At 41.5% G+C, this 15,049-nt stretch overlaps 1 protein-coding gene across 3 annotated transcripts in view; it reads right to left on the bottom strand.

Moving 5' to 3' along the window:
• Nucleotides 1–14,843, bottom strand: part of gigyf2 (GRB10 interacting GYF protein 2) — a 149,331-nt gene extending 134,488 nt beyond the window's left edge. The window contains exon 1 of one of the 3 annotated variants that reach the window (XM_078208491.1): nt 14,750–14,843. The gene's annotated coding sequence lies outside the window, so the exon portion shown is untranslated. The remainder of the gene's footprint in view (nt 1–14,749) is intronic. The other 2 variants (XM_078208503.1, XM_078208497.1) reach the window with 2 other exon arrangements.
• Nucleotides 14,844–15,049: the final 206 nt, after the last annotated feature.

The raw sequence follows: 15,049 nt of genomic DNA on the forward strand, positions 1-15,049 counted from the left end.
AAATACAGAAAATGATAACAAGTGTGCATGTGCACTATAAGGATTATCAGTTCAGTGAGCCGAAGTAAAGGATACCTTAAAATCACAAAAAATAAAATGAATAAGGATCTTGCAAATGAGGAAGGTTACAATACGATAATGGAGGCCTGACTCAACAATGGCACAGCACGGCACTGCTGCACAAATACGTTTTGGATTTAAAACTTTGATCAGAATACTGTTGAACAGAATAATCCAAGGGCAAGCAGAGCACCTACAGATTCTCCCACCATAATGGAAAACATACTGCATCTTAGATGAGCATCAATGAAAAATACTCTTGTAGGCAAACTAAAGCCAAGCATGAGATTACAGTATTATGGCTTACTATGGTAAACTATAGCCCACAAAGGATAATTGGCATGTCTCCCAATTGTTGAAACAATTTAAACATTTGTTTATACTGCTTGGAGGGCACCACTCCACATCAAGTGTGGGTTAAGGCAAGGAGGCAGTCTCCATGGACTTCTTGCTGAAAGAACAGGAGAATCCACCATGGCTTACAAAAGTATGACATGGGGAAGGCTCTTGTTACTGGCAAGTAGAAATTCCAAAACCCTCCAAATGTTTGAGATGCTGTCCATGGGTGTAGGCAACACAGTGGTTAGCACTGCTGCCTCACAGCGCCAGGGACCGGGTTCAATTCCTGACTTGGGTCACTGTCTGTGCAGAGTCTGTATCTTCTCCCCACGCCTGCATGGGTTTCCTCTGGGTGCTCTGGTTTACTCCCATAGTTCGAGAGACGTGCTGGTTAGGTGTATTGGCCATGCTAAATTCTCCTTCTGTGTACCCGAACAGGCACTGGAGTGTCGCAACTAGGGGATTTTCACAGTAACTTCACTGCAGTGTGCATGTAAGTCTACTTGTGACACTAATAAATAAATCAAAGGAACCAGCAAAAAAAGCATGAATGATTTGCGCTCTTCATTTTGTAGAGTAGCTGCTATATTCTGGCTGAGGCAGAGCTCACATTAACAACTGAAGATTGCGGTACTCAATTGAAATTGAGTTAATACTTCTACCACAGAAAGTAACATTTCTGACTGGAAGTGGCACCACAAAATAAAACTTGATGAGAAAAGTAACTGGTGCAACAGCACACAAGCATAAGTTTGAGTGCTGTTTATATTTTGATAATCTAAACTCAGTGCAATACTTAGGAAGGGGGGTGTACCTGGCAGTCATGACCTCATTCAGGTACCAACAGCTAACACCAAAGAAGCTAACCACAGTCTATTAGAACCACCCGAGGTGAGCTTTTAAAACATAGAACCATATAATGGTTACAGAAGGTCATTCGGCCTGTCAAGTTTGTGCCATCTCTCTGCAAGAGCAATTCACCATGTTCTACTCTCTGCTCTGTCCCCCCATCCCCCAACTCTTTTCCCCACAAGCCTGCAACTTCTTGATCTTTAGGTACTTATCCAATTCACTTTTGACCTCACAGGATTTTGAACATCTTTATCAAATATCCTCTCAATCACTCCAAGAATAATCCCAGCTTCTCCAAGCTCCCCACATAACAAAATAAAAGCAAAATGCTGGAATCTGAAACAAAAATAGAAAAATCTGGAAAACCTCATCAGGTCTGACAGCATCTGCGGGGAGAGGATAGAGCCAGTATTGAGTTTAGATGACCCTTTGTCAGAGCTCTGATGAAGGGTCATCAAGACTGGAAACATCTTTTGTAAGTCATACACACCTTAATCATTTTACCACATCAAAAAACCCAATCAGGTTACTTAAGCACAATTTGCCTTTAACAGGTCAATGCTAGCTTTGCTTAATTAATCCACACTTGTCCAAACAACTTGTTAATTTTGTCCTAGATTATAGTTTTAAAATTTTCCTATCACCAAGGTTAAACTGATTGACCTGTTGCTGGGCTTTTCAATGCATCCTTTTTCAAACAAGGGTGTGAACATTTGCAATTGTCCAGTCCACTACCATCACATTAGGTTTGGAAGATTATGGCCAGTACCTCCAAGATTTCCACCTTTCCTTTCCTCAGCATCTTTGGATGTGTTTTATCCAATGTTTATGGTATATGATGTATTGCCCATGTTTCTAATACCTCTATCAATTTAACTCATCCAGCGTATCTACCTCCTGCTTCACTGCAACTTCCTGTCCTGTCTGGAGACAATACACATCTCTTTAACCTGTGCTTAATGCTCCCTCCACCCACATTGTCTGTATCTTTAAGATCTGGTTGGCTGTAGGGATTCACATTCTAATCAGTATTCTGTAACTTGATTTTGTGTCTCTGTGCCCTGTTTGAGAGCACATTTCCACTCCATCTGACGAAGGAGCAGCGCTCCGAAAGCTAATGGTATTTGCTACCTAATAAACCTGTTGGACTTTAACCTGGTGTTGTTAAAACTCTCACTGCAACTTCACCAGGGAAGACGATGCTGCAAAAGGCAGATGCAAAGTGATCATTTACCACCTCAGCCAAGTCCTCTGCCTCCATGTGTAGATTGCTTTCCTGGTTCCTAATCAACCCCATTCCTCCTACTAACCCATCAAGCTTCTGGATCCCCCTTTTGTTACTTGTTATAGTTTATTCTCATTGTCTTTTTGCTTCTAATTTCATTTTCACCACCTGTCTGAACTTTCTATATTCACTTGTAATATCAATCTGATAACTGTCATATCCCCCATTCCTTTTCTGCTTAATTTTACTCTTCATCGCTTTCATCATCCAGGGAGATCTGGTTTTGGTTGCCCTATTTGTCCCACTTGTGGGAATGTACCTCAAATGTACCCAAACCACCTCTTCTTTAAAGGCAGCCCATCGTTATGTTACAGCTTTGCCTGCCAATTATTCATGCCAATTTATCTAGTTTCTAAAAGTTTTTCCATCACCAAAGTTAAACTGATTAACCTGTAGTTGCTGGGTTTCTCAATGCATCCTTTTTTGAACAAGGGTATGAACATTTGCAATTGTCCAGTTCACTACTATCACATTAGGTTTGGAAGATTACAACCAGTATCTCTGAAATTTCCACCTTTCCTTTCCCCTCCACCAATTTAATATTTTTATTCTGGTTTGTCCCTTGTCATTTGCAATAAAGAAATCTAATCTTAATACTCTGATAACTGCTTCCTCAAGCTTCCCCTTCTGACACTTAACGTGATCCATTCCCCAGAAGCAGATGAAGCAATGCCTACTTCATTGGGTCAGAGATATTCTGATCAAGAAAATAACTATTATTCATTATTGTTGTTATGATGTCCTGATTGCTGATCAACACTTGCTGGAAATGGAAGTGGCTCTGAGGAAGAGGCCCAATGGGTCCAGTGACCAAAGGAATCATGTTTATTATCCCAATGGAACTTTCCTCCAATTAGAATGAACAAACTCCGAACCTTGCTACCATCCCCAGTCCTCTCCATGGCAATTATAAAATTAAATCAGACTGGTGCAACATGTACTGACCCTGAGATTAGCTCCTGACCACTTAAATGTGCCATCACTAAGAGTGCCTTTTTCCATTTCCATAACATCACCTGACATTAATTACCCCACCTGCTCCAGAAACCCTCATTCTGGCCTTTGTTATCTCTAGAATTTAGTATTCCAAACACTTCTGTTGATATCTCACACTGCCTCTGTAAACTTTAGGTTATCCAAAAGTCTGTTCCCCATGTCCCAAATCGCACAAAATCCCATTCACCCATCATTCTCGTGTTCACTGACCTGTATTGGCTCCCAGTCGAGCAACGTCTTGATTTTAAAATTCTATTGTTTGCTGAACAAATCTGTCCATGATCTCACTGCTCCTATCTAAATAACTTCCTCCAGCCCAACAACCCTCCAAGTCATCTGTGCCCATCTAATTCTGGCCTCTTTCGCATCCCTGATTTTAATCTTTTTAAAATTCATTCGTGGGACATGGGTATTGCTGACTGGCCAGCATTTGTTGCCCCTCCCTAATTGCCCTTGGAGGGTAATCGAGAGTCAACCACATTGCTGTGGCTCTAGAGTCACATGTAGGCCAGACCGGGTAAGGATGGCAGGTTTCCTTCCCTAAAAGGACCTTAGTGAACCAGATGGGTTTTTCCAACAATCGACAATGTTTCATAGTCATCAATAAATTCTTAATTCCAGATTTTTTTTATTGAATTCAAATTCCACCATCTGCTGTGGCGGGATTCGAACCCGGGTCCCCAGAACATTAGCTAGTTTCTGGATTAACAGTCTGGCGATAATATCACTAGGTCGTCGCCTCCCTTAACCTCTCCACCAGTGGCGGCTGTGCCTTCAGTTGCCTAGGACGTTAGCTATAGAATTCCCTCCCTACACCTTTTATGTCCCCATTTATATTTCTTCTTTATAATACTGCTCAACTCTTTGACCAAGCTTTTGGTCACCTTCACTAATATCCCCTTGTATGGCTGAATGTCATACTTCATTTTATAAATCCCCTATGAAGTGCTCTGGGATTATTTTATGTTGAATGTACGGTCAACACCATTAAGAGTACTGAAAACAGCCAACTTTGCATGGCACACTTTGCACAGTGCTTAAGTTCCAATCAAAATTATAATAGTAGCTTTAATATTTTGCCAATGTGTTGTGTTCTGCTGAGCTGTTTCATCAAATTGCTTAAATTATGAGACAATTTTGACTTTGAATACATGACTGAATTAATAGGGAATCTACAATTTCACTAGCCCTGCAACATGTTGACAAGCTTCCACAACTGTAAATACTGTTGCTATATTACAACAGAGAGCACCGTTCAAAAATATTCAATTGTTTCTGAAATACTTTGGGATGTTGCAAGGCTTTGTGTTTGGGAAGGTTAGGTGTCATGAATGTTATTTAGCAATTGTCAGCTCAAACAAAGTAGTAATAATAAAGAAAACAACATCTTGCTGCAATGCAAGAGTTAAAGAATAATTACACACCCATAAAATGTTAATTTATTTATCAACACTATGTTGAAGAATCAGTTTTGCTGGGCAAAAAACATTTGCTACTGAAATGACATCCTGCAAAGTGATCCAAGTAACCCTGCAAAGTAAACCAGTGTAAGAAAGTTATATTGTACAAGATGGCATGTAACATGGTTTGTGCAGTTACAAATTGAGTACCATTCATATAAGCATGATAAGCAATGTTCCCGACCAGCATAACCTAATATACTAGGTATCATCTTTTATCCCAAGATACTTTGCTGGATCAAGTACATTGCATAAAATTAAGTAGAGTTGCACATGGTTACTTCATTTAATGATTAATAATACCATTTTATACAATGGCTGAATGCTCCTGAAAATTCCAGAAAATAAGTGCAATACTTTATTTTAAAAATTTACAACACAGAGCTGGCATCTGAGACCATTCTTGTCTCCAATTGACAATATGGAGGAATCAAATTTAAATTGATCAAACTTGCACCTCGTGTTATTTAAAGCTTTTAGTGCTTCATTAAACCACAATTGAGAGGCGAGTTTTCCAGAGGGTCTTAAGATGAAAGAGGTAGAACGTTGGAGGGATTTAAGAAGAAATATTTGCATTTCTACCTTATTGAGTTCTTTGAGAAGGTGACCAAAGAGGTGGATGAGGGTAAAGCGGTTGATGTGGTGTATATACATTTCAGCAAAGCGTTTGATAAGGTTCCCCATGGTAAGCTTTTGCAGAAAATACGGACACATGGGATTGAGGGTGATTTAGTGGTTTGGATCAGGAATTGGCTAGCTGTAAGAAAACAGAGGGTGGCGGTTGATGGGAAATGTTCACCCTGGAGTTCAGTTACTAGTGGTGTACCGCAAGGATCTGTTTTGGGGCCACTGCTGCTTGTCATTTTTATTAATGACCTGGATGAGGGTGTGGAAGGATGGATTAGTAAATTTGCGGATGACACTAAAGTCAGTGGAGTTGTAGACAGTGCAGAGGGAAGTGGCAGGTTACAGAGGGACATTGATAAGCTGCAGAGCTGGGCTGAGAGGTGGCAAATGGAGTTTAATGCGGAAAAGTGTGAGGTGATTCACTTTGGAAGGACTAACAGGAATACAGAGTACTGGGCTAATGGTAAGATACTTGGTAGCGTTGATGAACAGAGGGATCTGGGTGTCCATGTGCATAGATCCCTGAAAGTTGGCACCCAGGTTGATAGGGTTGTTAAGAAGGCGTACGGTGTGTTAGCTTTTATTGGTAGAGGGATTGAGTTTTGGAGCCAGGAGGTCATGCTGCAACTGTACAAAACTCTGGTGCGGCCGCATTTGGAGTATTGCGTACAGTTCTGGTCGCCGTATTATAGGAAAGATGTGGAAGTGTTGGAAAGGGTGCAGAGGAGATTTACCAGGATGTTGCCTGGTATGGTGGGAAAATCGTATGAGGAAAGGCTGAGGGGCTTGAGGTTGTTTTCGTTAGAGAGAAGGTTAAGAGGTGACTTAATAGAGGCATACAAGATGATCAGAGGATTAGATAGGGTGGATAGTGAGAGCCTTTTTCCTCGAATGGTGATGGCTAGCACGAGCGGACATAGCTTTTAATTGAGGGGTGAGAGATATAGGACAGAGATATACTCAGAGAGTAGTAAGGGTGTGGAATGCCCTCTCTGCAGCAGTAGTGGACTCGTCAACATTAAGAGCATTCAAATGGTTATTGGATAAACATATGGATGATATTGGAATAGTGTAGATTAGAGGGGCTTTAGATTGGTTCCACTGGTCGGCACAACATCGAGGGCCGAAGGGCCTGTACTGCGCTGTAGTGTTCTATGTTCTATATCCTACTTTTCATAACAGCTGGAGGTCTGGAAAGTAGTTACTGAAATACTTTAAGTGTAGTCACTGTTGTAATGTGGGAAATGCAGCAGCCAATTAGCACACAGTAAACTTCCACAAACAGCAATGCGATAATGGCCAGGTAATCTCTTTTTGTGATGCTGATTGAGGGATAGCTCCACTGCTCTTCAAAATAGTACTATGGGATCTTTTATATCCACTCAAACAGGCAGACTCAGTTTAATGTTCCATCTGAAAGACAACGCCTCCAATAGTGCCCACTCCCTCAAAACTGCAGTAGAATGTCAGATGCAATTTTTGTGATCAAGCCTTGGAGCAGGATTTGAACTTCTACTACCAATTGAACCACAGCTGACACAAGAGAATTTAATAGCACAGGGCCAAACGATTGAAATACTGCTGACTAAAGGTGAGGCTGAAAGGATGCATAAAAAGAGTAGAGTTCTGGAGGGGGATGTAAAGCTGGAGGAGGCTACATAGAAACAGAGGGTCAAGAATATGAGGCGATTTAAGCATGAAGATGAGAATTTAAAAATTGAAGTGAGATGAGCCCAAGACAGATGATAGGTGAGCAGCCATTGCAGGATAGAAGGAAGCTCCGCCAAAATTGAAAACGATACTGAGGTGACAAACTGTCCAGGATAACAACTGAGAAGTGGATAAATTTTTGATAAACGTACATAATTTTCATTGGGTAAAGAGAATAGCTACCATCACCCGAGAGCTGAGCTAGAGAAAGTCACACCCAATCTAAAATGGATGTCAGACTAGTTGTCTGACAGCAAAGAAGGAATGGAACAATAGCAGAAACATGGAAGGTGGCCCACACGCAAATGAATATCAAAGGACAAAAGTAGGGTGAGGAATGGGACAGGGCAGAGAGTAGAAAACAAGGATGGATCCTTCAGGGAGTCAGAATGTAATGGTGTCAATGAGAGAAGTCACAAGCGTAGATGTTCTGGATACAAATCGAATAGATAACAACTCCCATTTATGTAGCACCCTGAATAAAATAAAAGGCATCAAGCTGCTTCTCAGGAGCAAAGACAGACAAACACTAACACCACATCAAAGAAGGAGACATTAGGACAAGTGATCAAAGTTTTGTCCAAGAATTAGGCATCTTGAAGGAGAAAAGGATGATGGCTATTAAATTCAAGTTGCATCTAATTTCCCACATCCTGAAAACAGCAAGTTCATTATTGGTGCAGACCATCACATGATATTCATTTTGCAGGCTCATACAGGCCTTTCCCTGCTGCTAGAAAAATCCAAGCAGAACTTTGGAGAAAAGAATTTGCAGCAATGGAAGGTAATATAATTAACATAAATAGTTGACTGGAAATCTGTGACCGTATAATTAGAAACATGACAAATTCAAACCGTATATCAATATTATGATACACTGGAGATTACTAGCAGACCATAAGGTTCTTTGACTGGAGAAAACAAAATCGGAAGAGAAAGGATCTATTAGAATATAAATGGTGAAAACTTTACAGGTCCATATACTCGTGTTTTTGACTCGGGAAGCAATGCTTGCGGACTTATACTTCGATGCTCATTTACATTAATCAAATATCTCAGACGTTAAGTGGCATTAAATGCAACCCAGCAATGAAAATGCCACAATGCAACATGACTGCCATCAAAGCTAATAAAAATCTCTCAAGCAGGTGATTATGGAACTGGTTTGACCCCACACAGCCAGATTTAACAGGATCAGAGAAAGCACCATCCATTCCACTTCTCATTGTTAAAAGTGCTCACTATTCCAAAATCAGACCGGAAATCAAAGATCACTTTCACCCAACACAGTGCCATGTCACACACCCCCATCTCACCTCTCACTTAATAAATATAACAGGGCAACAGATAGATCCTTGAAACACCAGAGGTGCTAGAGCAGGTAGAAAAACAATGGGGAGGGGAGGGGGGTAATCGGAGAGGATGGTATGGTCAACCCTGAAAGGCTGCAAACAGGTCAAGAAGAATGAGATTCTCTCTCGATGGTCTAAGTTTGCCCTTTAAATGTGTCATCAAAAAACAATCCCTGATCTCACTGAGATTGCAAGTTACCACCTCATCCCCGTTCTCCCTTTCCCCTCCAAAGCCCTTTAATGTGTTGCCACTTTCTAAATCTGTGCCCGCCTTTGTTGGGGCTGTGTTTTGAATCTTCCAATCTGGTTTCCAACACTAATAAGAGCAGTTTTGACACTAAGTTATAAATGACATCTTCCTATGAGACTATGGCAAAGAAATAATTGTTCCTCATCCTTCTCGGCCTGCCTACAGCCGATGGCAGTTGACTGAACAATCTTCCTCCACTGCCTTGCCATTGTCGTCCAGCTAGATGGAACTGAGCTCAATTTGTTCCACACTTCTCTAATTGTACTCTGTACCATGCTTCTCTAATTGCACAGTAAGAAGTCTCACAACACCAGGTTAAAGTCCAACAGGTTTATTTGGTAGCAAATACCATAAGCTTTCGGAGCACTGCTCCTTCGTCAGATGGAGTGGAAATCTGACGAAGGAGCAGTGCTCCGAAAGCTTATGGTATTTGCTACCAAATAAACCTGTTGGACTTTAACCTGGTGTTGTGAGACTTCTTACTGTGTTCACCCCAGTCCAACGCCGGCATTTCCACATCATCTCTAATTGCAGCCAGAATGCCATAGCTTCTCATCCTGTTCCTACACAATTATCTCTGGTGCATCCAAAGATCCATTCTTGGCCCTCTACTGTTTCCCACCTACATGTTGCCCTTGGTGTCAAGATCCAAAAACACAGCCTTAATTTCCACATTTAATTCCATCTCACCACAACTCCTCTACTGTTATTATCTGACAGATTGTCTGACATCCATTACTCAATGATCAGATCTTTGGGAAACCAAAGTCATTGTATTTGGTCAACCCTTCTTCCTGCCAACTAAGGCTGAACCAGACCATTTGGAACCTTGGTGTTACATCTGACTTCAAGATGAGCTTCTGTCCACAAATTTGTGCCTCAGTAAAACCATCTATTTCCACCTCTGTAACATCAACTGACTCCACTCCCCTTTCTCAACTTATCAGCTACAAACCTCTCATTCAAGCAGTTCTTACCTTTAAACTTGGCTATTTCTATTTATTCCTAGCTTTCCCACAGCATTACCTCCATAAACTTGAGGTCATCCAAAATTTTGCCGCCTGTGTCCTTGCATGCATCAAGTCCCACTCATCAATCATCTGTGTTGATTGATCTACATTGGCTCCCAGTTAAGTGACAGCTCAATTTTAAAATTCTCACTTTTTTTCAAAGCAATTACCATTTCCAACAAGAGAGGATCTAACTATTGTCTCCAGACATTCAATGGTATTAACATTGCTGAATTCTCCCATGATCAACATCCTGGGGGTTACCAATGTGCTTAAGTGTACTACCTAAATAAAAACTGTGCGTCCAAGGGCAAGTGGGAATTTTCCTGACTGCCCAAAGTATGTCCACCAACAACAAAGGCACAAGCCAGGAATTTGATGGAATAATCCTAATTTGCCTGGATGAGTACAGCTCCAACTCAAAGTTCAACATTATCGAGGACAAAGCAACCTGCTTCATTGGTACCTTATCCACCACCTGAAACATTTATTCCCTCCACTACTAGCACACATTAGCAGTAGGGCATATCATCTACATGACATACTATAGCAACCTGACAAGGCACCTCCCACACCATCTTCCAAACTTATTACCTCTACCAACAAAAAGGACAAGGACAACAGACATGTGGGAACACCACCACTACCCTCAGGCTTCCCCTCCAAGACACACAAAGTTGATTTATTAGTCACAAGGCAGGCTTACATTAATATTGCAATGAAGTTACTGTGAAATTCCCCTGGTCACCACATTCCGGTGCCTGTTTGGGTCAATGCATGTCTTTCAGAATGTGGGAGGAAGAGCACCCAGACGAAACCCACGCAGAGACGGGAGAAAGTGCAAACTCCACAGTGACCCAAGCTGGGAGTCGAACCTGGATCCCTGGCACTGTGAGGAAGCAGTGCTAATCACTGTGCTGCTGTGCATACCATTCAGACTTGAAACTATTTCATTCCTTTACTGCCGATGGGTCAAAATTCTGACACTCACCATCGTTTTCTCAAAATTAGGGACAGGCAACAATGCTGTCCAAGAAAGATGATTAACTCAAGCCTTTACCCAGAGGCAGCATCTTACAGTTCCAATAATAGATTAAAATGTATATTCTATGGCATTGATGGCAAGAGAGGCCAGTTAAAGGTCCAGGGGAGAAATGAAGTCAGTTACAAATGGGAGAATGTCATGGACAATTGTTAGAAAGAGATCAATTGTTCAGTTGTCTTTCCCACTTCTCTCCTTTCACCTAGCCTCCCATAATGTTCCTTACTGCCCCATCTGAGCCCTGACTTGCATTTTTTAAATTCTACTTCGTTCTATTCATTGTCCAGCTGACTTTGTCCAGATTTATCCTCTGTGCTGCTCACCTTTTGCACACAACCCTATTTCCAACAAACAGCTGACCACAGAAGGTTGTTTCCTGGATTCCAGCTAAACTAAAACTATCGAGTTCTCTAGCCACAAGTTTTTTTTTGCATTAGCACTCCACCAATTCCCCACCCTCCCGCTTCAAACCCACCATCAACCCACTGCTCAAAAAACCCATCCTTGACCCTCTTCCCTGGCAAACATCCATTTGTCAACTTCCCTTTCCTGTTAAAATGCTGGAACCTATCGAATCCAGATTAATTTTTCCACAATTCCATATCTTTAATCCCTCTAATCAGGTTCCTAAGTCCTGCCAGAATATTGAAATGGTCCTCATTAATATCACAAATGCTGTTCTTTGTTAGTGTGACAATAGAAAACTTTGTCTCACCCCATTACCAACCACACCAGATTCAATTTTACCAATTACTGAAATCAGAGCTAAAGAAGCAACAGCAAATAAAGCATTATCCAAACAAGTAATTGCTCAGCGTAGGGGTGAGTAGAGATCATAAGAAAATTATCAAACTGTAATTTGGAGTGTCTTGAAGCTGAAACATGGACTTTTGAGACATGCAGACACCTAAACAATGGAGAGTTGTGAAAGGTGATTCTGAAGAAGGATGGAGTAGGTCAGTTGGAGGGGACACGAGATCAATGATGCAGCTCTCAGATGGTGGTGGAGGAGGAAAGATCAATAGTGAATATCAATAAAAGGCAACATGGATGGATTAGCCATATTTTAAAGGCATGAGAACTTGAAGGATATGACTGAAGATTAGCGGGATATACATAAAGAGGGAGAAAGAGAACGGTGTTAGACAAGTTAAAATGGGAGATTTCTGCAAGCAACTGAAGAGGGAAGTGCAGAACTGCGAGGCACAGAGAAATGAATACAGGTTTGCCTATTGGCAAATCATGACTGTTTACAACTTACCTATCCGATCAAGCTTTTGGTCATCTGTCTCTAATATCAGCTTATGTGGCTCAAGTGTCAAATGTTGCTTTATAATGCTCCTGTGAAATGTCTTGGAATGTTTTATTTGCTAAGGGTGCTATTCATTTATACACACACAAGCTGCTATTGCAACAGGCGAAAAGTAGATCTCAGATCCCCAATGACACACAGGCCCTGATTTTACCAGCATGCCTGCCCTGAAATCGGCGTGGGCAAATCTCACAGAACGGCATACTCCGTTGGCCTCGGGCACGATCTTACGAGCAGACATGCTGGTAAAATTCCAGCCATAGGCTCTGAAAAGAAATAATACAGATAGGGTATTGGAGGAAAAGGTATGAAGGTTATGTGTTATGATTTTAAGGGAAATTACCATACATTACATGCTTATGAATACTGTTTAAATGGCTGTTTAACCTTTTATCACGATTTAATGGCACTGTAAGATGAAATGCAATTTAAAGTGTAATTTGATACTAACCAAGATCACCTCACTCAAAAAAAAATCAAGTCCTAAGAAACTCGAGTAAATCATACGCTTGGAGGGTGCAGAGGAGATTTACCAGAATTATGGTAGGAATTAAGGACTTCAGTTATATGGAGCGATTAAAGAAGCTGTGATTGCATTCCTTAGAGCAGAGAAAATTAAGAGTTAATGGCTATATTTCAAAACAATTCACTAGCTCTGAAGTACTTTACAACGTCCCAAGGATGTGATGAAACGTTATGTGAATTCAAGCTCTTTAATTGATCAAAAATAAATAAATTTTACAGCAGAGTTTGTACACTGATGTGTTTTAAAGCTATACAAAGCAGCCTCAAAGCATGCATTTAGCACAGAGCCTCCTGTGAAATTGCACAGTTCTATTCCGTAGAATCATGAATGAATTCTGCTGCCCATAGCCCCATTACCCCATTCACAATTTCAACTAAAACTTCAGCAATGGATGAGGTCCAGATTGCCTGCAAGAAGACATAAACAGAAGTAACAAGGAACCACAACACATTAGTACAATAATCTTGTGTTAAAAGTTACCAGCTGTTACAAAAACCATTCCATTATTTTAACTGATATATAGTAGTGGTCAGGGTGAGAAATTTAGTTAAAACATCTAGAAAGTAAGGACTAAGAGCAGAAAAATAAACTTTCAAAAAACAGTAAAGGAGTCTCAACATAGCTACACTCTACAATTATTTAGCCTATGTACAATCACTTTAAAGAACTGCTAATAATCAAATCCATTTTATGAACAAACATTTTATTCCATCGCAAAGTTAATGAAAATTACATGTTACAATGCTTTACATGTTTACACATAAGCACAATTTCCAAAATCTCAAGCATTTGCATCTGTAAGCATGTCACAAACACGTCAGGCAACTGAAAGGGAATGAAATTGTTTAATGTTTGTGCTCTATTTCTACAGAGATCATGCCATCAGATAATTCAAAAACATCCAAAAGCATAGAAACAAAGTTTAGTGAAAATATCCATATAACTAACTTCATTCAACAGCATTCTGAGGCAGGTTAATGACACCTACTGAAAACCAATGTCACGTAATACGTCAGGAGTCCAGCAATGAAGTTACACCAACATGCTGAAGTTTAAATAAGCATCTTGGAATTACCATTACATCAACACAAACAATTTGATGACTGGTAACAATTGTGACATCAGTGCTTGGAGAAATGGGTAATGTGAAAACACAACAATAACGTCAAAGTGAAAAACTAGATTTGGATTGTGTAGAAAATTAAGTAAACGGAAGAAGACACATTTGACATCGGGAAGTTACTCTTCAAATTATGAATTCCATTTCCTCATCTTCCAAATGGATATTGGAACCAACCATATAATCAGTGTGAAAATTTAAAACACGCAGATAGGATTACGTGCCCTCAAATTACAACAGATCACCGTTGTCCCAAACACTCCTGATAAGGCAGAAATATCAACCCTAACAACCGCACTTGGTGGACATCACCAGGAAGACTTCCCCCAACACTAAATATTATTAATCCTGAACGTCACTGGAACCCGGAGAGCAACTGGGATTGAACCCAGCCGGGAGCTGTACCCTCATTTTATTGCAAACGGCGAGTGGGCGAGGAGTCAGGGTGGCATCACCAGGACAGCTTGCTACTGCCCGCAAAGCACCTTCAGTTGCTAAAGCCTGCTTTAGGAGGCCGCTCTGTTCATGTGAGGGATTGACTGCTGCGGCCGGGGGCGAGTGGGTAGCGCAGCCTGCCTTTGGGTGAGAGGCCTAAGGCCAGCTCAGCAGTCGGGCTCGCGGGCTGGGCTGCGCCATGTGCTGGTGTCGGCTCCCTCCCTCCTCCTCCCCGAGCTGTGAGGACAGGATCGGCCGGGGTGGGAGGGAGGAAGGTGAGGAGGCGGAAGGAGGAGCAGCTCGGGGGGGGCCGGGTCCCAGGTGGAAACAATGCTTTCAGAAGGGAGTGGGCTGTCAAGTGTCAGTCCCTTACCTGCGATAAATGGCGAATAGGAAGAGTTCTCCCAGACTCACTCAGCGCTTCCACTCTCCTCGGCGACAAGATGGCGGAATAACAGGTGTCACGTGACCCGGGCCCCAGCTCCACGTCCCCGGATGCTCAGCGACCTCGGCAGCGTATGCGCATGCGCTTGCCAGCAGCAACATCATCCCATTCATTCATTCTTTATTCACCAGGGGATGCCTCAAAGATTCAGCTTTTTTAGCTTATAGAGTGGCCGAGTAAACTGGCTCTATTTTATCTGGTGAAGAATGAGAGGTGATCTGTATGTCT

This window comes from Mustelus asterias, chromosome 3 (genome assembly GCF_964213995.1).
Source record: "Mustelus asterias chromosome 3, sMusAst1.hap1.1, whole genome shotgun sequence".
NCBI classification, from domain to species: domain Eukaryota; kingdom Metazoa; phylum Chordata; class Chondrichthyes; order Carcharhiniformes; family Triakidae; genus Mustelus; species Mustelus asterias.